Raw genomic sequence first — 24614 nt, 5'->3', positions numbered from 1 at the left:
CAAAAAAAGATGTTGAATCTCTAAAGGTTGGGTTAATTTCTTTTTTTCCGTTAATTAAAAAAAAAAAAAGAAAAAGAGAAGGGATAATTGGAGCTGAAGGGATACAGACTGTACAACGGGACTGGATATAAAAACTCAGAAATGGACAGCACAATACTACCCAATTGTAATGCAATTATGTTAAAACACTGAATGAAGCTGCATGTGAGGTATAGGTTTTTTGTTTTTTTTTTCTTTCTATTATTGTTTTAATTCTTATTCTGTTGTCTTTTTATTTCTTTTTCTAAATCGATGCAAATGTACTAAGAAATGATGAATATGCAACTATGTGATGTTATTAAGAATTACTGATTGTACATGTAGATTGGAATGATTTCTAATTGTTTTGTTAATTCTTTTTTTAATTAATAAAAAAAAAAAGATGTTGAATTTTGTCAAATGCCTTTTCTGCATCAATTGAGATGATCCTGTAGTTTTTCTGCTTTGATTTGTTGAACATTAATTCATTTTCTTGTGTTGAACCATCCTTGCATCCCTGGGATGAACCTACTTAGTCATGGTGTATAATTCTTTTAATGTGCTGCTGGATTCAATTTGCAAGAATTTTTTTGAGGATTTTTGCATCTATATTAATTAGAGCGATTGGTCTGTAATTTTCTTTTTTTGTAGTATCTTTGTCTAGCATTGGTATGAGGGTGATGTTGGCTTCATAGAATGAGTTAGGTAGCCTTCCCTCCTCTTCAGCTTTTTTGAAGTCTTTGGGCAGGATTAGTACTAATTATTTTTTGAATGCTTGGTAGAATTCACATGTGAATCCATCTGGTCCTGGACTTTTCTTTTTGGGTAGCTTCTTGATGACTGATTCAATTTCTTTATTTGTGATTGGTTTGTTGAGGTTGTCTATTTCTTCTTGAGTCAGTGTTGGTTTTCATGCCTTTCTAAAAAGTTATCCGTTTCAACTGTTGTCTAGTTTATTAGCATAAAGTTGTTTATAGTATCCTCTCATTACCTCCTGTATTTCTGTGGGGTCAGTGGTTATGTCTCCTCTTCCATTTCTGATTTTATTTATTGCATATTCTTTCTTTTTCTTTTTATCAACCTTGCTAAGGGTCCATCAATTTTGTTATTTTTCTCTAAGAACCAACTTCTGGTTTTATTGATTTTTCTCAATTGTTTTCGTGTTCTCAGTTTCATTTATTTCTACTGTAATCTTCGTTATTTATTTCTTTCTGCTTGTTTTGGGGTTAGTTTTGCTGTTCTTTCTCTAGTTCCTCCAAGTGAACAGTTAATTCCTCAATTTTTGCTCTTTCTTCTTTTTTCATATAGGCATATAGGGCAGTAAATTTCCCTCTTAGCACTGCCTTTGCTGCATCCCATAAATTTTGATATGTTGTGTTTTCATTTTCATTTGCCTTGAGATATTTACTGATTTCTCTTGTTATTTCTTCCTTGACGCACTGGTTGTTAAAGAGTGTGTTATTGAGCCTCCATATATTTGTGAATTTTCTGGCACTCTGCCTGTTACTGATTTCCAACTTCGCTACTTCATGATCTGAGAAAGTGTTTTGTATATTCAATCTTTTTTAATTTACTGAGATTTGCTTTGTGACCCAGCTTTATGGTTTATCCTCGACCATAAAGCTTTATGTTCTATCTTTGAATGATCCATGAGCACTTGAGAAAAAGGTGTATCCTGCTGTTGTGGGTTGTAATGTTCTATATATGCCTGTTAAGTCTAGCTCATTTATTGTATTATTCAGATACTCTATTTCTTTTTGATCTTTTCTCTAGATGGTCTGTCCATTGATGAGAGTGGGAAATTGAAGTCTCCAACTCTTATGGTAGATGTGTCTATTTCTCTTTTCAGTGTTTTCAGTGTTTGCCTCATGTATTTTGGAGCATTCTGGCTTGGTGCATAAATATGTATGATTGTTATGTCTTCTTGTTGAACTGTTCCTTTTATTAATACATAGTGTCCTTCTTTGTCTCTTTTTAATTGTTTTGCAGTTGAAGTCTGTTTTGTTGGATATTAGTTATAGCTTCTCCTGCTCTTTTCTGATTGTTGTTTTCGGGAAATATCTTTTCCCAACCTTTCACTTTCAACCTATGTTTGTCCTTGGGTGTAAAATGCATCTCCTATAAAGAGCATATAGATGGGTCCTGTTTTTAATCCATTCTGCCAGTCTATTTGTTTTGATTGGAGAGTTTAATCCATTAAGATTTGCTGTTATTAATGTAAGGGCAGTACTTTCTTCTACCGTTTTGTCTTTTGAATTTTATATATCTGTTTTTTTTTCTTTTTACCTTAACTGATAGTCTTCATTTCTACACTCTTCTCCACAGCTCTCTCTCCTGTCTTTTCCTGTCTGCCTCTAGTGCTCCCTTTAGTATTTCTTGCAGAGCCGATCTCTTGGTCACAAATTCTCTTAGTGATTTTTTGCCTGAAGATGTTTTAATTTCCCCCTCATTTTTTTTTCAAGTATATAGATATTTATTTTTAGCTTCTAGTGCATTAGAACAGCCAGAAGGAAATGCCTGAAATTGTGAAAATGTAGCCCATATATACTTTGAAATTTACTCTATAATTACTCATTAAACTGTACTTTGAAATTTATCGCTTTTCTGTTATATGTTATATTACACAGCAAAAACAGTAAATAAAGAAATAAAAATCAGTTGGCTATAGATGTGAGGGTTCCTTTCTGAGCACTTCATTTGAATTCATTGTTATGTATGTTTATCCTTGAGCTAGTACTATGCTGTTTGTAATAAGTTCAGAAATCAAGAAGTGTGAGAACTTCAAGTTTGTTCTTCCTTTTCAAGACTGTTTTGGCTATTCTGGGTCCTTTCCCCTTCTATATGAATTTGATGGTGAGCTTTTTCATTTCTGCAAAGAAGGCTATTAGAAATTTTATTGGCATTGTGTTGAATCTGTATATCATTTTAGCTACAGTTGACATCTTAACAATATTCAGTCTTCCAATCCAGGAACACGGACTATCTTTACATTTTTTTTAGTTTTTCTTTAATTGGTTTTAACAATGTGTTGTAGTTTTTCATACATAAGTCCTTTACATTCTTTGGTAAGTTTATTTCTAGATATTTGATTCTTTAGTTACAATTATAAATGCAGTTTTTCTTGATTTCCTCCTCATATTGTTCATTTCTAGTTTATAGAAACAGTGTTGATTTTTGCATGTTGATCTGGTATCCTGACATTGCTGAATTCATTTGTTAGTTCTGGTAGCTTTTTTTTTTTTTAATTTTTTATTAATTAAAAAAAAATTACAAGAAGCACAAACATTCCCAACACATACACTCAGCAATTCACAATATCATCACATAGTTGCATATTCATCATCATGATCATTTCCCAGACATTTGCATCAATTCAGAAAAAGACATAAAAAGACAACAGAAAAAGAAAACAACAGAAAAAAAAATTTTACATACCATACCCCTTACCCCTCGCTTTCATTGATCACTAGCATTTCAAACTAAATTTATTTTAACATTTGTTCCCCGTATTATTTATTTTTATTCCATATATTCTACTCATCTGTTGACAAGGTAGATAAAAGAAGTATCAGACACAAGGTTTTCACAATCACACAGTCACATTATGAAAGCTATATCGTTATACAATCATCTTCAAGAAACATGGCTACTGGAACACAGCTCTACATTTTCAGGCAGTTCCCTCCCCCTCATTTTTGAAGGACAGTTTTATTGGATATAAAATTCTTGGTTGCAGATTTCTCTTTTCGAATCTTAACTATATCATACCACTGTCCTCTTGTCTCAATGGTTTCTGCTGAGAAATGTACACGTAGTCTTATTGGGCCGTAGCTTCAGTTTTCCTAGTATTATTCGTTATTTTTTGCTGGCATCTAAGCATTTAATTTCTGTAATTAGTTTATTCTGGAGATTGTTTTCACGCTTTTATCTAGGATTTTCTTGTAGGATGGCTTTGTTCTCTATCTGTTCTTTGACATTCAGTTTAGCTTATTCTAGACCTGTAGCATAGGTTTTGTTTAATGGATCAGAATTTTTCAGTTCTTGTTTTTGCCCTGCCTGTATGGAGACTTTTTCTTTTCTTTTTTTTTTTTTTCCTTAGAAGAGTCTATTTAGATATTATAGACCCTAGTCAGATTTTCCCAAATCAGACTGGCTGCCTCTCAGGAAAGAGTCACCTGCTTCAGTTTTCCCTGAGGATGAGACCTAGCAGGTTGAAAGATTTTCCTATGAAGCCTACAGACTCTGTGCTTTTCCTCTCTTCCCCAGTATGTGGTGCTTGTCTGCCTGCAGGTCCCACCAGCATAAAGTGGTTTGGTGCCTTTAACTTCAGTAGACTGTCCCTACTGCGGCCATAGTTGAGGTAGAGGAGAGTTGTAGGCTGGCTTTAATTGCTTCAGTTTTCTCACGTCTGGGCTCTGAATTCCTTGAGAGAGGGATTCCAACTGAGCTGGATCCCACCCCTCTCCTGGGGAAGGCACAGTCCCCAGGGAATTAATTTCTTTCACCTGACCAGCCTCTTTGCCTCTCAGACAAGCTCCCTTGTCTAGGGGCAGTTGTGACCCTGAGAAGCCTTGCAGGTCTATCTAATGAGCAGTTAAAGAGGAGAAAGAAAGCCCACCCTCCCCAAAAAAAATCCTTTTCAGAGTAGGACCCCTGTTCCTCGGGTTTGTTAATCAAGAACTTAAGTTGATACGTTGCTCTGTGTCAACTCCCGGTCTTATGTGTCCACCCCGCCCCCCTTTTTAGGGTCCAGACCTTTTCAAGTATTTTGTGCTGATTAAAAAATCCTGTTTTTTTTTTTTTTTTTCTTTTTTTTTCTTTTTGTTGTTGTTGTTGTTAGCCCTGTCCCCTCTGTGTGAGGGCAAAAACTCCTAGTACCTTTTCTTATTCAAGGTTTAGGTGAGCTGGGGGCCTATTTTAAGTCGTCAGAATTTGTTAATTAATTCTGCAAATGTAGCTTGGTTGCGCTAAGCCCCTGCTGCTTGTTAAGTCTCTTTCCTTTCCCCACTGGGAACCAGGCTTTTGTATCTACTGGGGAGGGGCACCTGCCTCCATGTCTTGGGGGACTGACAGTTCTGTCCCGAATCACAGCTGGTACAGCTTGTTCAGACTGCAGTACCCTGTGTGTCTGGTTACTGATGTGGCCCCAGCAGTTGATCTGGAGTGTTTCTGACCATTTACTAGCTGCTCTGGAGGATGAATTAACTTCCACACCTCACTAAGCCACCATCTTGGAACCTTCTCCTTGAAAGTTTCTTTTTTAATCTCCATCAGTACTTGTTGATTTTTTTTTTTTGCATGCGTGCGTGCGTGTGTGTGTGTGTGTGTGTGTGTGTGTGGCTGCACATCACATTGTAAAAACCAACTAGCTGGGAAAACGTAACTGACTTGTTACAAATCTGTGTCTATTACTGGCAAAAAAAAAATGGGGATTGTTCATTCTTGAGCGAATACAATGGTGCATAATTCACAAAAGTAGAAAATCCACCTGCACAGTGATACTTTTCACAACTGTTCTTTTGATGTTCAAAATTAGCAAATTGGAAATTTCTTTATCAAGTAGGAATTCGAGATATGTGAACATTTCTAACAAAACTTTTGTTATGACAAAACAATATAAAAAAACCAATCTCTTATTTTTCCTTCTTGAGCCCTTCCTCACTGCTGCAAGAGAGAATTTTCAATAATCTGGTCCCTATCTAGCCTCATTGCTGTCCGTATATCCTGCTTTTTCCTAAGAATGCCATGGGGTCGCACATTTTTGTGTGGGACACTATTCCTTTTATATTTATGGTACAACACACTCCTCCCAGTTATTTCTGTCCTTGTATTTCTTCTTGTGCATATACTGTCTATTACCCTTGCCCCCTTTTCTGTTTTCATGGTATTGGTTTCTCTTCTTTATGTTAATCAGTCATATATTAAGAATATTCACTTGAAATTTTTTAAATTTCAGTTTTTAATTGTATGTATATTTATGATGTGAAGAATTTTAAATCTCAGTTTAGTAAAATATATTGATAATTTGCTATTACTTTTCCAGTTTTCTCTTATCTAAATATATATATGTGTATAATTTCATGTGGGTTCAATTTTTTTTTAATGTAATCCCTTAGTCTATCTGGAATTAATTTTCTTGCAAGGAGCTATAAAATAGTCTTTATTTTCTTTTGACATAGTAATTCACCTGGCCCTTTATTTTATTCATTCATCCTTCCTTTCTTTCATGATGTCTGATTTTTTAAAATCATATATGAAATCTTAAATATACTAGGAGTTTTTCTTTGTTGACCCTTCTTTTCCATTAATCTCTTTATCAATTTTTTAGAGTATCACACTATTATTGATTTAAATTCATAGTGTATTTTAATATTAAATGGGGTATTCATTTTCTGTTGCTACATGACAAATTATCACGTTATCAGTTTAAATCAATATCTATTTATTATCTTATTGTTCCTGTGGATCAGGAGTTTGGGCATGATTTAAGGGAATCCTCTACTCAGGTTGCCAATAGCTGTAATCAAGGTGTTAGCTAGTATTTCGGTCCCATCTGAGTGAGGGTTTGGGTCGTCTTCCAAGCTCATTCCTATTGTTGCCAGAATTAGTTTTCTTGCAGTTATAGAACTCATGGCTGACTCCATCTTTTTTGAGGTTAGCAGGAGAAAAATCCCATTCTTGCTTTGAATTGCTTCTTTTTTAAGGGCCCTCACTTGACTGTCAGGTGAGACCATACCTAGATAATTTCCCTTTTGATGAATCATTTGATTGGGGATCTTAATTATATCTGCAAACCTTTTGCCATTAAAATATAATCACAGGAATGAAATCCATGTTATGCATACTCCTCACCCCTGCTTAAGGGTAGGGAATTTGGTGAGCCATCTCAGAATCCTGCCTACCACAAATGGGGCACGTTGTCCCTTGCTACTTATATTTTTCAAAATATTGTTAATGTTTTTATAAATTTATTCTCCCAAATATATTTTGTTGACCAATGCAACAAAGCACTGTACAGTTCTTCTAGCTTTTCTGTGTGTGGAAATTTTTATAATAAAATATCGTGAAACAAATAAACCAAACAGACCAAAACCTTCCAACAACTCAACTAAAATAGGACCATCCCTGCCACTCTCCAGATAAAAATGAAATACTACTTCTTCAGGGATTTTATTTTGAAATCGCTTTAAACCCATAATCTGATTAAAAAAGAATGGGCACTTTTAATGTACTTAAAAATGGGTTTTATCTGGGAATCTCATCTGAAAAAATTTTTTTCTTCTTTTAAGTGCTGTATCTCTGACTTAAGTTTCAAGTTTTATTGCATTTGGCTAGAAATTCTAGTCCTACAGTTAGACAATTATAATAAGTACAGTTCTTAATTTTCTGTGAATGTCTCAAGTGTTTCATCATTAAGTATCATGTGTGTTTAAGTGGTTTTCTTATCATGGTGAAGAAATATTTTAAAAATCATGTTGGAAAAGTTTCTATCATGAATAGATACTAAATCTTTTATGTCTTTTATATTTTATTGAATTTTTACTGAGTATATTTTTTTATCTCTTGATGTACTTGCTGAATCTAATGTGTATTAAATTATTTTAAGATTTTTTTCAACAACAAATAGTCTTATAATCCTAGATAGTTGTTTACTTAAAAGAGCATGTAGAAAAGGCTGAATCTTGGTTAAAAGTAATTTTGAAATGTGCTGAATTTTCCAGGGCTTTTGTAACAAAATACTTCAGACTAGTTAGCTTAAAGAATAGTAGTTTATTGTCTCACAGTTTTGGAGGAGAGAAATCCAAAATCCTTACCACCTAAGAAATTAGAATGTTTAATTAACTTTATTAAAGTATAATTTATGTACCTCTGCAATAAAACACTATTTTAAGTGGGTGTCAATTTGGTTTTTATAATATGAATTTTTTATTAGAGAAGTAGGTTTACAGAAAAATCATGCACAAAATACGGAGTTCCCATATCACCCTTCCCCCCCCCCCCCCCCATTATTTACACTGTGCATTATGTGGGACCTTTGTTTCAGTTGAGGAATGAATATTATTATAATTTCAGCTATTAACTGTTGTGCACAGTTTCCATTAGGGTCACAGTTTATGTTGTACAGTACTCTGTTTTTGTAAAATTTTTATTCAAGTAACATACATACAACCTGAAATTTACCCTTTTAGCCACATTGAAATATATAATTCAGTGGTGTTATTTTCACACTGTTTTGCTGTCATCATCACCATTCCTTAAAAAATATGGAACCTTCACAAATTTGTAAGTCCTCATTGCTCAGGAATGATGCTAATCTACTGTTTCATTCCAGTTTTAGTGTGTGTGCTGCTGAAGAGAGCACTTCAGTGAGTTTTGAATGGATGCAGTTGTTAATCACCACACCATAATCACGATATAGAACATTTCCATCATCCTGAAAAGTTCCACTAACCCTTGGCAACTCCTGATCTGCTTTCTGTCACTGTGATTGTATTTTTTTTTTCTAGAAATAAATTAGAGTTTTAGTATAAGAAAGCATTACTTATATTCTAAAATTTCCATAAAAGAATGTGATGGTTTATGTACTGTTTTTTGTTTGGTCAGTGTCTACTATCAATTTGTTGTATACATGGATTGTCTAAGAATGGAGAAAAAGTGGTTGTTTTGTTTTTTGTGCTACCCATTTAAGTTTATATGTTACTTTTATAACTAGAAGAAGTCTCAGGGGCACCAGAAAAATCAAAGAAAATGGAAAAATCACAAAACACTGCAAATATGTGTGAATGTAATATATATACTTATACTATATATATACTATGAATATATATATCATCCTTGGTTCTAACTATGAAAGTATTAACTCTTTTTGCTGGCCATGACAGCAAATATTTTTGGTATCTGTTTTTGTTGGCATTTGAATTAGAAATCACCTCACACATCTAACGCGAACCTTTATGCTTAAGGTTCTAGTCTGGCTCTAGTCTGGTAAACTTTAAATCTTTTTTTTTTTTTAAATGCAGTCATGGAAAAAAAATATGTTTTTGCTTGAAGCAGTTGTCAAACAAGTTTCTTTCATCGACAGTCAGACACAGGGCAGCTGAATGAGGCTGTTTAGTCTAGAGTAAATGCTCACGAGATTACAAAGTCACTGAGGAAATGCAATTATGCAGCTGATTCCAGAATAGTCTTTTGTAATGAGGACTTTAAGAATATTAAATCAGAATATCAATTAAAATGTGTATGATTAGGTACATTGCAGAATTAATCTCAAAGTGAAAAGCAGCACTAAATAGAATAAAGTATTACATCAATGAAATATGGTTTTAATTCTAATTTTTTGCAGGACCCTAAAAAGAGTTCAATTTATTATTGAAACTTGGTTAATTCTTCCCAAATTGCTATAAAATTTGCTACGCCCTGTGGACGCAATTCAAAATCATCTCCATTGGGACATGAAACTTTATAATATTTAGCTCATAGTAACTGAGAAAACAGTTGATTCTTCAACAGTTCCTTTAATATAGTTATTCATTTATTGTTCAGCAAATATTTATGAAGTACCTTCTATATGCTAGTCACTCCTTTAGATGCTGAGAAAACAATAGTGAGCAGAACAAAATGAAAAAAAAACAAAAAAAAACACCTGCTGTCGTGAAGCTTACCTTCTACTGGGGTGAAATCAGCAATAAAAATAAATTAATGAACCTATTAGATGGTAATGAGTTCCTTGAAGTTAAACACAGAAGGATAAAGAGTATATAATGATGGTTGTGGGCTGCTGTTTTTAGATAGGTAGTTAATGATAGAGTCTTTTGTAGGATATTTGAGTAGACACATAAATTAAGTAAAGAATTGAATCGTGTGATAACATTGGGAAAACCAGAAGGAACTTTAAGTGCAAAGGTCCTGAGGTATGAGTATGTAGGAAGAAGAAAGAGGATGCCAGTAGTCTGGAATAGAGTGAATGGGTGAATGGTAGGATGTGAAATTAGAGAGAGAGAGTTTTATGAAGGGATTGGGCTAGGCCTGGGCAGATCATGTAGGGATTTTTAGACCATGGTCAAGATTTTGGCTTTGACTTTGGAGATGGGAAGTCACCAGGAGAGTTGTAAACAGAGGTGATAGGACTTACATTTTAAAAGTTCTATTACGGAAGAATAGATGGTGGGTGGTGATGGTAGGAAACTAGAATGGAATGAAGAAAACTTAACAGCAGTCTTGGTTGAGATGGTAATGGCTTATACTAGGATGATAGTAATGCAGTTGGTGAGAAAGCAGTCAGATTATTGATACAATTTTGATGGTAAAGCCAAGAGAATTTCTGATGGATTGGATGTGGGGAGTGAGAAAAAGAGGAGTCAAGGGTGACTCCTGAGGTTTTATCTGAGTGATGAAGCTGCCTTTTACTGTGACAATGGAGACGATGGAGAGGAATTCTTTGAGGCAGTTGCTATAAGTTTATAGTTAATTGTCAATATTATTGTCAAAATATATATTTCCAAAGAGACTGTAAGAGTTGGCAAAAAACCTTAGAGATAAGCTATGCAGTCCTCTTATTTTATAGGAGAGTATGTGGATATCCAGTTCTCCCATCACCATTTGTTCAAGAGGTTGTTCCATCCCAGTTGAGTGGACTTGGCCACAGTGTCAAAAATCAGTTGTCCATAGATGAGAGGGTCTATTTCTGGACTCTTAATTTGATTTCATTGATTGGTGTATCTATTATTATGGCAGCACTATGTTGTTTTGACCACTGTAGCATTGTAATATACTTTAAAATCAGGTAGTGTGAGATCTCCAACTTCATTTTTCTTTCTCAAGATGTTTTTACATATTCAGGACACCCAGCCCTTCCAAATAAATTTGGTTATTGGTTTTTCTATTTCTGCAAAGTTGTTGTTGCAATTTTGCTTGGTTTTACGTTGAATCTGTAAATCATTTTGGGTAGAATTGACATCTGTAATAGTTAGGTTCTGGTGTCAGCTTGGCCAGATATGTTACCCGGTTGTCTGGTCAGGCAAGCACTGGCCTAACTGTTACTCCAAGGATATTTTGTGGCTGGTTGATAAACCAGAAGCCTGGTTTATTAAATCATCAATCATTTGATTGTGGCTGTGGCCAATTTACATCTGCTATCAGCTAAGGGCATATCTTCCACAAAAGAGAATTGAATCAGTTGGATTTGATTAATCAGTTGAAGGCTTTTAAGGGAGAAGAGAGAATTTTCACTTCTTCAGCCAGCCAGCCTCTTCTGTGGAGTTTGTCGAGACCCTTAATTGGAGTCACCATCTCCACAGCCTGCCCTGTGGAGTTTGAACACTTGCATCTCCATGGTTGCATGAGACCTTTTATAAATCTCATATTTACAGATCTCTCCTTTTGGTTCTGTTTCTTTAGAGAATCCAGTGTTTTCTTTATATCCTTCATCAGTTTTGCCATATTTTCCTTCAACTCATTGAATTGACACAACAGATATATTTGAACATCTGTAATTATTTGTTTTAACTCCTGTATTTCACCTGACATTTTAGTTTCTTCCTTTGGGCCAAATCTTTGTGCTTCCTAGTGTGACTTGTTATTTTTGCTGGTGTCTAAGCATCTCATTTTCTTGGTTCATATTGGAGAGGTCATTTTTTTCTGTCTTTCCTAGGGTTTTCTTATTGATTGGCTTTGTGCTGTGACTGTTCTTTGATATTTGGTTCAAGTTTTTCTAGACCTTTAGCATAGTTTCTGTTTAACTGATCAGAATTTTTTAGCTCTTACTTTTCTGTTTCTTGCCTGGCATGCATTGAATGAGTTTTGAGATTGCCCTTTTTGTGTAGTTGTTTCACCTCATTTTCTGCTCAGGAAATGTTCATGTGCTTTTTTTTTCTTTTCTTTTTTTTGCTCTAGATGTTTTTAAAGCTAGTTTCGTTAACTCTAGCAACTTTGACCTAGAGTGCTGATTCTTGGAAGCAAGTACCCCAGATAGGATCTATTCCAGTCAGTTTTTACCAGCCAAGACAGGTCCAGGACTCATAAAGTATATGTAATCAGTATCAAGGTTCCCTGGGGATGAGACCCTGCAGGGGTGCCAGTCTTTCCTGTGAAGCCTCCTGTTTCTGCACTTTTTCTGTATTGCCCAGCAGATGGCAATTGTCAGCCTGCTGCTCCACACAGGTCTAAAGTGGTAGTGTGCCTTTAATTCTTAGCAGATCCCACCCCTGCCAGGATTGTGGTTGAGACAAATGCTTTGGGGACATCAGTCTGAAACTTTCTATTTGCTCAGCTCCTGGGATATGAATTCTCTAAATAATAGTCACCACCTGTGCTGGACTTTGTCCCCTCCCCTCCCCGCTCTTTGGGAGGAGCTGCTCTTCAGCCTCCTGTTCCTAGCAAGCTGAAAAAATTAGTGACTCTCAAGCACCTGAACTTCCACCTACTTCAATTGCAGGAGCATGTTTAAGACAAGGGCTTTGGGGTACCTTTTATAGGTTGAAACTATTGCTGATATCCCATCTCCGGGATTCTAAATTCTCTGAATGACAGCCACCAGTTGTCCTGCCTCTCCCCTGCCCTGCATTTCTTGGGGTAGATCCATCCTTTAGGGGATCGCTCTACCACCTAATTAGGTTACTTTGTCTCTCAGTTAGCCTTACTTCTACCCTTGCCTGGGGCAGGTCTGAAAAGGAAGAATGCTGGTTGCTTTCTTTAATGGGCTGCTTAAAAAAAAAAACAGCTATTCTCAGAGCTGATCCCCCATACCCTGGATTTGCCTCTCAAGAGCTATGTGCCTTTTTTTCTTGGGGCACAGCTATCTTCCAGCAATCTGAGCTCAGCCAACTCCAGAACTCTCTGCTAAACAATTACCTTTTTTTTTTTTTCGCCATGGGCAAGCTCCGGGAATTGAGCCCAGGTCTCCAGCATGGCAGGCAGCAATACTGCCATTGAGCTACCATTGCACTGCCCAACAGTTATTTTTTAAAGAAATTTACGATATAAGAAAGCATTGCATGTATTTGCCTATGTTGTTGTCCCTTCCATTGCTCCTCATTCCCGCATATAAAAACACATGCATTTACTGCATTTTTTTTGCCTGCATTAGTTTTCATCAGCAGTCTGCTGTCATTCTGTTTTGTTCCCATTGACTTTTTCCTGTCTTTAGTTCTCCCTTTAAGATCTTCTCTTTAGCATTAGCTTTAAGCCATTTGACTATAATATGAATTCTTGTAATGTTTTTCATATTTCCTTTATTTGGTCTTTGTTGAGCTTCTTGGATCTGTGGGTTCATAGGTTTTATCAAATTTAGAAAAGTATTCACCTTTTTTTTTCTTAAATTTTTATTCTAGGAACATCTATGCAACCTGAAATTTCCACTTTTAACCACATTGGAATATATAAATCAGTGCTTTTAACTATGCTCACAATGTTTTGCTACTACCATCATCCCAAATAGAAATTTTGTACAATTTAGGCCTACAATTCCATTCCCTACATGCAACTCACCTTCTGCTAACCTGTATTCTGGTTTATGACTATGAATATGCTTATCTTAATTGTTTCATATCAGTAAGTCATTCCATATTTGTCCTTTTGTGTCTGAATGAAATTTGTATCTGTCTTATTTAACTCAATATGATGTCTTCAAGATTCATCCATGTTGTCACATGTACAAGAACTTCATTTCTTTTTTACATCTGAATAATACTCCGTTGTATGTATATACCACATTTTGCTTATCCATTCCTCAACTGGTAGGCACTTGGTGTGTTACTTTGCAAGCTGCTGGAATGCAATACACCAGAACTGGAATGGCTTTTAAAAAGGGGAATTTATGAACACCATAAGTACTTGGAACCTTAGGTAGGGCATAAGATTTTGTAGGTTTGTTCAGAGTGATGTCCTGATAAATCCCAGAGTGATTTGAACAGTGAATAAAATAGTATTTTCAGAGTCCACTTGGGGGAATGGTGAGAAAAGGGGAAAATTCAGCTTCCCTAAGTGGAGAATTCCTGATATTCTCACAAGCAGTGGAGACAACCAAAGCAATAGATTGAGCCCCCAATCTCGGGGTTTGTTCATATGAAACTTAACCCCGCAAAGGATAGGCTAAGCCTACTTAAAATCAGGCTTAAGAGTCACCCCCAAGAGACCCTCTTTTGTTACTCAGATGTGGTCTCTCTCTCTCAAACAGCACAATAAGCAAAGTCACCACCCTCCCCCTCTCTACGTGGGACATGACTCCAGGGGTGTAAACCTTCCTGGCAACATGGGACAAAAATCCTAGAATGAGCTGGGACTCAGCATCAAGGGATTGAGAAAACCTTCTTGACCAAAAGGGGGAAGAGTGAAATGAGACAGAGTGTCAATGGCTGAAAGATTCCAAATAGAGTTGAAAGCTTATCCTGGAGGTTATTCTTACGCATTAAATAGATATTACCTGTTTTAGTTAAGGTGTAATGAAGAGATTGGAGGGAACTGCCTGGAAATGTAGAGCTGTGTTCCAGTAGCCATGTTTTTTGAAGATGATTGTATAATGATATAGCTTTCACAGTGTGACTGGGTGATTGTGTAAACCTTGTGTCCACTGCTCCTTTTATCTACCTTTTTGACAGGCGAGTAAAACATACAGCATAAAAATAAATAATAGGGGAAGAAATGTTAAAATAAATTTAGTAGATTGAAATGCTAGTGATCAACGAAAGGGAGGGGTAAGGGGTATGGTATGTATGAATTTTTTTCTGTTTTCTTTTTATTTTTCTGAATTGATACAAATGTTCTAAGAAATGATCATGATGATGAATATATAACTATGTGATGATATTGTGCATTACTGATTATATATGTAGAATGGAATGATCATATGGTAAGAATATTTGTGTTTGTTGTCATGTTTTAAAAAAATTTTAAGTTAGTAAAAAAAGGGAAATTTAATAAATTTATAAGTTTACAGTTCTAAGGAAGTGAAGGTATCCTAATTAAGGCACTGATAAGAGGTTACCTTCACTCAAGAAGGGCTGAAGGGTCTAGAATATCTCCATCAGCTGGGTAGTCAGGTTGCTGGCATCTGCTGGTTCCTTGCTCCTAGACTTCATTGCTTTTAGCCTCTGTTCCTATGGGGCTTCCTTACTTCGCTTCTCCAAGGGCTGGCCTTTATCTCTTGGCTTTCCTTAGCTCTCTCCATAGTTCTCGCTTGCTTAACATCTCATGGTGATGTCTTTTGGGCTCCAAGCATCTCCAAACCTCTCTGTCTCTGTTCTTCATATTTTGGCATCTCTTATCAGCTCATGGGTGGAGTCACATTTCCATCTAATCAAAAGGCCCATAATTGGGTATGCCACAGCTTTGTGGATATAATCTAATTAAAAGTTTCCAACATATGGTGTTGAAGCAGGATTAAAAGAAATGGTTGCTCCCACAAGATTGTATCAGGATTAAAACATGACTTTTCTGGCGTACGTAATACTTTCAAACTGGCCTACTTGATTAATTTCGATCTTATGTCAATCATGAATAATGATGCTGGGACCAACGGTGTGCAAATACTGTTCAGTTCTCTGCTTTCACTTCTTACGGGTGACTGTAGGAGTGGGAGTGTTAGATCATATGGTAATTCTATATTTAAATTTCTGACGAACTATAAACTGTCTTCTATGCTATCTTACATTCCCACCAGGAATGAATGAGTGTTCCTGTTTCTCTGCATTCTTTCCAACATTTGTAATGTTTTTAAAATAGTACCCATTCTAGTGTGTATGATGTGATATCTCTTTGTTTTTATTTGCATTTCCCTAAAAGTTAATGATATGTTGTAATATGTGTGTTTCTAGGAATTTGTCCATTTCATCTAGGTTATCTAATTTTTTTGCCATACAGTTGTTTATAGTACCCCCTTTATTGTCGCTTTTGTTTATATGGAATTGGAGTGGACCGAGTTGCTACAGCATTGCAATATAGGACCAAAGGCTCATGGACACAACAGGAACGTTCATCATATGCCTGCCTTATTACTTGCATACTAAGTAATAAGAGTCCAGATGGGAAATACACAGAAAAAGGAGTCAACAAGAGGAGAGGAAGAAGTCCCATCATGGTTGGTCTCTCTTGGTGGCTAAAAACTGCTCTGGATAAGTACCACACTCAGAGAGAAAACCCCATCTATGTGAGTGTGGTAATTATCCACCTGGGGGGTGTGGTGGTAGTGTCTGCCACTGAGAATTCCTGTCTTGATTAGCTTCCAGAGCTACTTGTTCCCAAATTCCAGGTTTAAGGTCTATCCTGGCCTTTTTGTTAGATTTAACATCTCCCCCAGATTGTGGAAAGGAAACAACCCAATAGAGGGAGGAGGTGGGGTGTGGAGGGTGTAAGTAAGTGAGGACTTGGGCCTGACAGCTTAGTGTATATCCTCCACCTTCTGGTAGTAATGTTCCCTTTTCATTTCTGATTTTACTTATTTGCATCTCTTCTCTTTGTCAGTCGAAGTTTGTCGGTATTGATCTTTTCATAGAACCAACTTTTGGTTTTGTTATTGTTCTCTATTATTTTATTTTGTTTTTTTTAATTCTCTTTTTCATTTATTTCTGCTCTGATCTTTGCTGCTTCTTTCCTTCTGTGTGGTTTGGGTTTAGTTTGCTGGTTTTTATTCCTAGCTCATACAAGTGTGCAGTTAGGTCTTTGATTTTAGCTCTTTCTTCTTTTGTAATATAGTCATTTAGGACTCATTTACCCTCTCAGCATTGCCTTCTCTTTTGAGCACATGGACATATTCCAAAACTTTTGATATGTCATGTGCTCATTTTCATTTGTCTGAAGATATTTACTGATTACTCTTTTAATTTCTTCTTTGACTCACTGATGATTTAAGAGTGTTTTTATTTAACTTCCATATATTTATGGATTTTTTCATTTCTCTGCCTCTTACTGATTTCCAACTTTGTTCCATTATGGTCAGAGCTGGTGCTTTGTGTAATTTCAATCTTTTTAAATTTATTGAGACTTATTTTATGACCTAATGTGGTCTATCCTGCAGAAAGACCCCAGGCACATGTGAGTGGAATGTATATTCTACTGTATTTATTGTTGTGCAGTGTTCTGTAGATGTCTTTTAGATCTAGCTCATTTATCATATTATTCGATTTCTCCATTTCCTTATTAATCTTCTTTCTGGATGTTCTGTCTATTGAGAAAAGTGGTGTATTAAAGACTCCAACTATTATTTTTGAGGAATCTGTTTCTTTCTTCAGTTTTGCCAGTGTTTGCCTTATGTATTTTTGAATATTTCTGGTTAGGTACATAAGCATTTATGGTTTTTATTTCTTCTTCATTAAGTGGCCCTTTTATTAATATATAGTGTCCTTCTTTGTCTGTTGTAATAGCTTTTGATTTAAAGTCTATTTTGCTCGATATTAGTATAGCCACCACTTTTCTTTTGGTTTCCAATTTCCAAATATCTTTTTCTATCCTTTTACTTTCAACCTGTTCATGTCTTTGGGTCTAAGTTAAGTCTCTTGTAAATATCATATAGTTGGGTCATGTTTTTTTACCCATTTTGCCCATCTGTGTCTTTTGATGGGGGAGGTAAATCCCTTAGAATTCAGTGTTACTACTGGAAATACAGTTATACTTCTGCCATTGTGTCCTTAGGTTTTTATAGGTCATATATTTTTATTTTTTGTCTTTTATTTCTTAATTGCAATCTCCTTTTCTGTATAACTGATCTTTTGTGATGTATCTGACTGAAGCATTCCTCATTTTTTTGTTTTGCATGTATTTTAAATATTTTCTTTTTTGGTTACCCTAGGGTTTGTATTAGATAACCTACATCTATAAACTACTGATTTAAAAAGCTCCGATGCCATACATGTGCTCTAGTTCCATATTCCTATTTCCTCTCTTTATGTTGTATTTGTCCAGAATTACCTTTTTTAATATTTTGCATGTGCTTTTTAAGGAAATACGCCTTTTTGTTGTACAATTGTATTTTGACTTTTATAGGAAATAAAGAGAAAATTTGTATTAAGGATACAGTTCTACTGTGATTAGCATTTACCCTTTTAGTTACCCTTTGGAGAGCTTCATTTCTTCACACAACCGCAAGCCAGTCCCTCCTGTCTTTCTTTTCAATCTGCAAAACTCCCTTTAGTAATTCTTGTAGGGCAGCAGGTCTTTTGTTGACAAACTCTCTCAGATTCTGTTAATTCGTGAATATTTTAAACTGTCCCTCATTTTTGAAGGATGGTTTTGCCAGATAAATAATTTTTGACTGATAGTTTTTGTCTCTCTGTACCTTAAATATATCAAAATACTGCTTTCTTACCTCTGTGGTTTCTGATGAGAAATCAGCACTAATTATTGTTGAGGGTCCCTTGTATATGACAAATCACCTTTCTTTTTGCTGCTTTCAGAGTTCTCTCCTTACCTTTGGCATTTGATGTTCTGATGAATATGTGTCTCAGAGTGGGTCTGTTAGATTAGGGTTCCTTCTGTTTGGAGCACATTGTGTTTCTTAGACATATATATTTATGTCTTTCATAAGAGTTGGGAAATTTCTGGCCATTAGTTCCTCAAATATTCTTTCTGCCTCTTTTCCCTTCTTTTCTCCTTGTGGGACACCCATGACGTATATATTTGTATGCTTTTTGCAGTCACACAAATCCCTGAGACACTGCTCAATTTTTTGTTCTTTTTTTTTTTTTTTTCTATGCATAGGCAAGCATGAGGAATCGAACCTGTGTCTCCGGCATGGCAGGCGAGAACTCTGCCTGCTAGGCCACCGAGGTCCGCCCAATTTTTTTTTTTTTTTGTTTATGCTTTTCTGACTATCATTTTGATCATCTTGTCTTCTAGTTTGCTGATTCTTTCTTCTTCCTGTTCAAATCTACGGTTGCATGTGTCTAGTGTTTTTAATCCATTCCTACTGTAACTTCATCTTCATAATTTCTTTTTGTTTTTATACTTTCAGATTCTTCTTTATACTCACACCTTATCTTCTGAATATACGTTAGCTCTATTTCTATATTTTTATTCATCTCTTTGTTTGAACTTTGATTAGTTCCAAATTCTGTATCTTCTCTTAAGTTTTAATTTGTTCCCTTTTCTAAGCCATTTCTTCTTGTTTCTGAGTATGGCTTGTGGTTTTTGCTGATATCCTGGCATCCGATTATTCTGAGGTGTTAATTCTGAACGACAGTTTCTCCCTCTTGTCTAGGGTTTTCTTGGTGCTTGGCTTTGTGTTAAGGCCCTCTGATGCTTGGTCAGAGTTATTCTCGTTCTATAAAGTAGCCCTAATTTAAACTATTCAGATTTTTTTTTGTTCTCCTTCATCTGTTTCTTGTCCTAGAAATGAGGTACGATTTTTGAGATTACACTTTTTTTTCACAGTTATTTAACCTCTATGAGAACACTTCCTTTTCTTTGGTTCTTCTCCAGAAATTTTTATTTTCTTGTTTTGTTTTGTGTAGAAATGTCTCTCCAGTTACTATGATTTATGTAAATTCTCTTCCTCTCTCAGTGCCTCCTTTTTCTTACATTTTCCTGTTCTGAAACCTGTCCTGTCTTAGCAATTTGGTGCTCATCATTTTCCCACTTTTTTTAATGTGAGGCTTTTTTTCTTCTAGTTTCTTTCCCATTAAGTTATGTTTCTTGAGAACTTAGGTGGGATCAATCCAGGAATGTGGGTCCATCCAGAAAGGGCCATCTTGCATGTAGGTTGTATAGTGAACGTAGACTAGATGGGTGCGCACACCTCCTGCCATCCGTTCTGCTGTGTTTTCTCTCTCTTTCTCTTTTTTTCTCCCACCGGGCCCTTTTGTATGTGATACTCCTCAGTGTGTGCTCCACCCTTCAGACTTAGGACTCTGTGCTTGCATATATGTGGTTCTACCTTGCCACTTTGAGTGTCTTTATAGTACACATCCATGGCAGGAGGAGCCCATGCTGTGCAACTCCCAAGTTGTGGGGAGCTGAGTGAGAGGAGAGGTCTGGACTTTATAGCTCCATGAAGAACATCCCCTACCTGCCACCTGGATTCTGGAAGACTCGATCCTTGTGTCCTCCTCTTGTACCCGCAAGCTGCGCCCGGAGTCTCAACTGCAGTCCACACTGCTGCCTGCTACAACGCCGGGCAATGTGCCGTGGTGGGCACTTCAGGGAGTGTGAAAATCACCAGTTTTTACCAGCCTCTTTCCCTTGCTTCACCTTGGATGTTGTAGTGTTTTACTACACTCTGGAGTTTCAAGATAGTTGATTCAGACTATTCCTGCCAATTCAATAATTGTTTTGGTGGTGGAATCTGCTTCTCATGGCTATGTCGTTCTGCTCTGCTCTCTCTCTGAATAGGTCTCTGAATCTCTCTCATTCTCTAAAATGTTCCTCTTATAGGACTCCAGAAACTAATCAAGACCCACACAAATGGGTGGAGACACGCCTCTACCTAATCCAGTTTAACAACCATTCTTGATTAAATCACACCTCCAGGGAGATGATCTAATTACGGTTTCAAACATACAATGTTGAATAGAGATTATAAGAAACAGCTGCCTTTACAAAATGGGATTAAGATTAAAACATGGCTTTTCTAGAGTACATTCATCATTTCAAACCAGCACAACATCTAACAACCTTAGAAAGATCTTGTGTAATTCAGTGAAACAGTACTTTCTTAATGTTTAATACATGATATAAAAACTATGCATGGGGAAAAACTCATTGCCACATTACATCTAGCCATTATGAAAACTATAAATTTGTCGAGTTTTGTGTAGTATCAAAGAACAATATCCAAAATTATGTGAAAAATACTTCTTCCCTTTCCAGGTATATAGCTAGGTAAGCCTAATTTTTTTTTTCCGCTTATTATAACTAAAACCACATATTGCAATAGGGTGAATGCAGAAACAGATATGAGAATCCAACTGTCTTCCTAGTAAGCCAAACATTACAGATATTTGCAAAAGTGTAAAATAATACCATCATTTCCTCCGTTTTTGCTTTGTAAATTTTAGTCATTTTGCATATGTTATTTATATTAACATGAAATGCCTTTTTATTCTTATTTTAAAATGGGTTAAAAATATTTTCCGATTACTGATTGCATATGTAGAATGGAATGATTTCTAAATGTTGTGTTAGTTAATTTTTTTTAATTAATAAAAAAAAATTTCTGATTTCTTAGTTTTAGTTTCTAATTTGGAAATTAAAAGTATAAATAACCCACTTGAACACAAACCGTTGGGAGTCTGTAGTGATTTTTTTTCCCAGTTTGAGAATTCCTGAGGTCAAGTAGTTTGAGAATTGCTTATATGATATATGTATATATATTTTCATTAATTTTGTGTCTTTTATAGTAGGCATATTTTTACTTATCCATTATTCATCAGGTATTCGTTAAGCATCAGTTATTTTTAGCAAATACAAGTACATAAGACATGGCTTTGGTCCTCAGATCTCTGCTGTAGAGGAGAGGGATGTAATGGTGTATAAGTCAGTAGGGTGCACTGCACTATGAGGGAGGTGCTCCTGTAGCATCCCTGTGCCCAGTGCATAGCAGCCTCTCAGTATATCCTGAAGTCATGCACGGATGCATGGATAAAGGAATTACTTCAAAAAGGCAATGTATTGTAGTTGAGAAGCATAGATTTTTTTTTTTTTTTTTGCATGGGCAGGCACCAGAAATCGAACCTGGGACTGCGGCATAGCAGGTGAGAATTCTGCCATTGAGCCACCGTCACACTGCCCGAGAAGTTGAGATTTTAGTTAAACACACATGGCTTTCAGGTCTAAGCTCTGTTCCCTACTAGCTGTGTGGACTTACCTTCTGAGAACCTCACTTTTCATTTCTGTAAAATGGGGATGATAGAACAGTTGATGGTTTGATTATATAATTTATTTTGTTTAGAAGTACTTATAGTATAGTTCCTTTAATACTTAGAAAGCATTCAGTAACTATTAACAATTACTGTTATTTTAATAATAGTTAAGTTTTTATGGAGCAAAGCAGCAGTAGAGGTCACAGTTGGCTTGATTGGCAACAGAAGATTTTGTGGACATGGGTATTTGTAGAATGTCTAATTTTGATTGGTCGACATTGAGGGCTAGTTAACCCTAGGCATACCCTGTAGTGGTTTGGATTACCTCCTGCCTCCACTGGATGAAAAGCCAGTATGTTTTTTTAGTATCACCAACATGATAAATTACCAGTAGAATTAACAGCCTCTATTCTTCTGTTAATTTAGCAAACATAAGATGTAACATAAAGTTTATTATTGCATAGTGTGAGGAATTAAAAGAACAGCTTCTGGTTTATTATTGCATAGTGTGAGGAATTAAAAGAACAGCTTCTAGAGCCAGTCTGCCTGGATTTTTCATTACTAATTGTAATACTCCGGACAACTTTACTAGTTTCTCTATATTTCACTTTCCTCATTTGCAAAGTGAGGATAATATTGGTGCATACCTCATAGAGTTGTTTTGAGGATTGAGTTCATAATGATAATGTTTAGAATGCTATCTGACATACTGTAGGCATCGTATAAACATTAACTATTGGAATGACAGATGCTATCATCTGACTTAACATTTATTACTGGGAATATTGTTAATATGTAGTGAGTTCTGTGAATATTTAAGTTACCCTCATTCTTGAAGTTTAAGTTCAGCTTAACTTTTTTTTGGGTGCATAGTCCAGGAATCGAATCGGCTTAACTTTTTTGATTCATTTTTGTTTATTTTCTCTATGAATATCAAGTTGCATTTTAGGGCCAAAACTGCTTTTATATAAAAACAAAACTGAATTATGTAGCCTGAGTCATTTAATTGTCCTGTATGATCTTTATGAATTTTCTTTTTTTTTTTCAAGACAGATAACTTTATTTCTATCTAAGTACTGCTTCTGTTTGTATAATCTCTAGTTTCCATTCATTGTAATGATTTTTAAAGGCCTATTTAAGAATAATTGTGCCCTCTGGTTAATGTGATTTCTATCCAAATTTATAAACATATATCAAAATATATAATTTATAGAAATAGCAAAAAGTTTCCTGGTCAAGTTATAACAGAAGGAGTAATCAACGAATAATTGATTACTGAAGGCTTAAATAGAGAGGGAGGAGTAAGATCAAGAAACTACTAGGCCATTGTCATTTATCTTTTGCTTATACTTGTTCTAAAGAAATCGTAATGGGAAATGTGTTCTTAGAGGAATTTTTGAGTCGTGTAAATGATGTTAGTAGCAAGATGTAAAACAAAACTCAATCACCTAAAGAAGGTTTATATTCACATTGGGGATAATTTGTTGGTACTCATATGAAGTGAGGGACTTAAAACATCAGCAAGAAAAGAGTTCCTATTTTAACAGCAAGTATGTCAGCTAGTCCGTTAACTGAAGCTAATTTCCTTGTGAGACATAAGGATCACAAGCTAGGTAGGATTCAATAACTGTTTTGAAGGGTATACTGAAAGATTCATATTCTCTTAACCACTTTCAAATACAGATTATTTGGGCATATAGGAATTGTATTTTAGTGAGTATATTTAGTGAGACTTAAGTTTAAAAAAAGAAAGTAAAATAATCTTGAAATTGAGTTGTTAGGAAATTATTTGACTTACGTAGCTTGGTGACTCTTTTAACCTTTAAAATGTAAAACATGTTGGCTATGAGGTTAAAATACCCTGTTAATTAATGGCTATCATTTTCTATAACTGTAACTCAGATCTGTTTTCTTTTTTGGCTCCTTTTTAACAAAGATATAATTTGTGCTTTTAATTATTCTAAGTCCTTTCACAGTGAGTTTTTCACCTAATATTAGATTTTATATATAAAATATTTACTTCTGTTTTCAGAAGGAATGGAGATTATGAGAGTTTAATTTCAAAGAATTATCAGAGGATTTAGGTGTGGATATACATACAATATAATGCATTAAGATTTATAAGCTTTTTCCCCTCAAAAGTTCTCCCCTAGTTATCTTGGAGTCGCATAATAGGGCTTTTATAACTAAAGTTATAAAATGACTAAAGTCATTGGGTTGTCTCCATTATTAAAAGTAATATATGTTTATTTTATTATTGAAAATGCAAGCAAACAGAGGAAAAATCCCTCAACTTTATACTAAGTTCTTTTAAAAAATATGCTAAATCATAAGCCATAAGTAAGTGGTTTCTGTTCTCAAAGAATAACCATTTTACACCCCTACTAAGAAAAGTACTTTCTTAGGTACTTTAGTATCCCCTTTTTTCCAGTTTGTACTGTTTACTGTCTTAACCTAGGAAGCCAGTATCACCTCTTCCCAAACAAATAATGCAGCTAATGAAATCTAGGTAATTGGTACTTTTGGTACAGTAGGCTTTGCTTCCAATAATATTAAACTATTTTAAGATGCTCAGAATGCCTAGAGTAGTCATTATTTTGACTTGAAGGTAATGTTGCCCTATTTTTTTCCTTTCTCTAATGAAACTGGTTTTAAATGTAAAAACATAAATCCTAGGAGTGGGAGTGGAAAAACGGGATGGTTTTCATTTGCTACAATTTCCTGTGAGACGTGGCTCCAAACAAGGCCCATATTTACACAGGACCATATAGTTTTACATATAGTAGTGTGTTCAGCACATTTCAGAATTCT

At 35.4% G+C, this 24614-nt stretch overlaps 1 protein-coding gene and 1 non-coding gene across 2 annotated transcripts in view; one reads left to right on the top strand and one right to left on the bottom strand.

Moving 5' to 3' along the window:
* Positions 1-24614, top strand: part of MNAT1 (MNAT1 component of CDK activating kinase) — a 340377-nt gene that overhangs the window by 253795 nt on the left and 61968 nt on the right. The window lies entirely within an intron of this gene.
* LOC143652778 (U6 spliceosomal RNA) lies at positions 8276-8380 on the bottom strand. Its single transcript, XR_013160841.1, has one exon. It is a non-coding gene; the product is annotated as a U6 spliceosomal RNA (small nuclear RNA).

This window comes from Tamandua tetradactyla, chromosome 12, assembly GCF_023851605.1.
Source record: "Tamandua tetradactyla isolate mTamTet1 chromosome 12, mTamTet1.pri, whole genome shotgun sequence".
Classification (NCBI taxonomy): Eukaryota; Metazoa; Chordata; class Mammalia; order Pilosa; family Myrmecophagidae; genus Tamandua; species Tamandua tetradactyla.
Note: the sequence above shows the minus strand (reverse complement) of the source record. Positions and strands in the feature narration are given on the sequence as shown.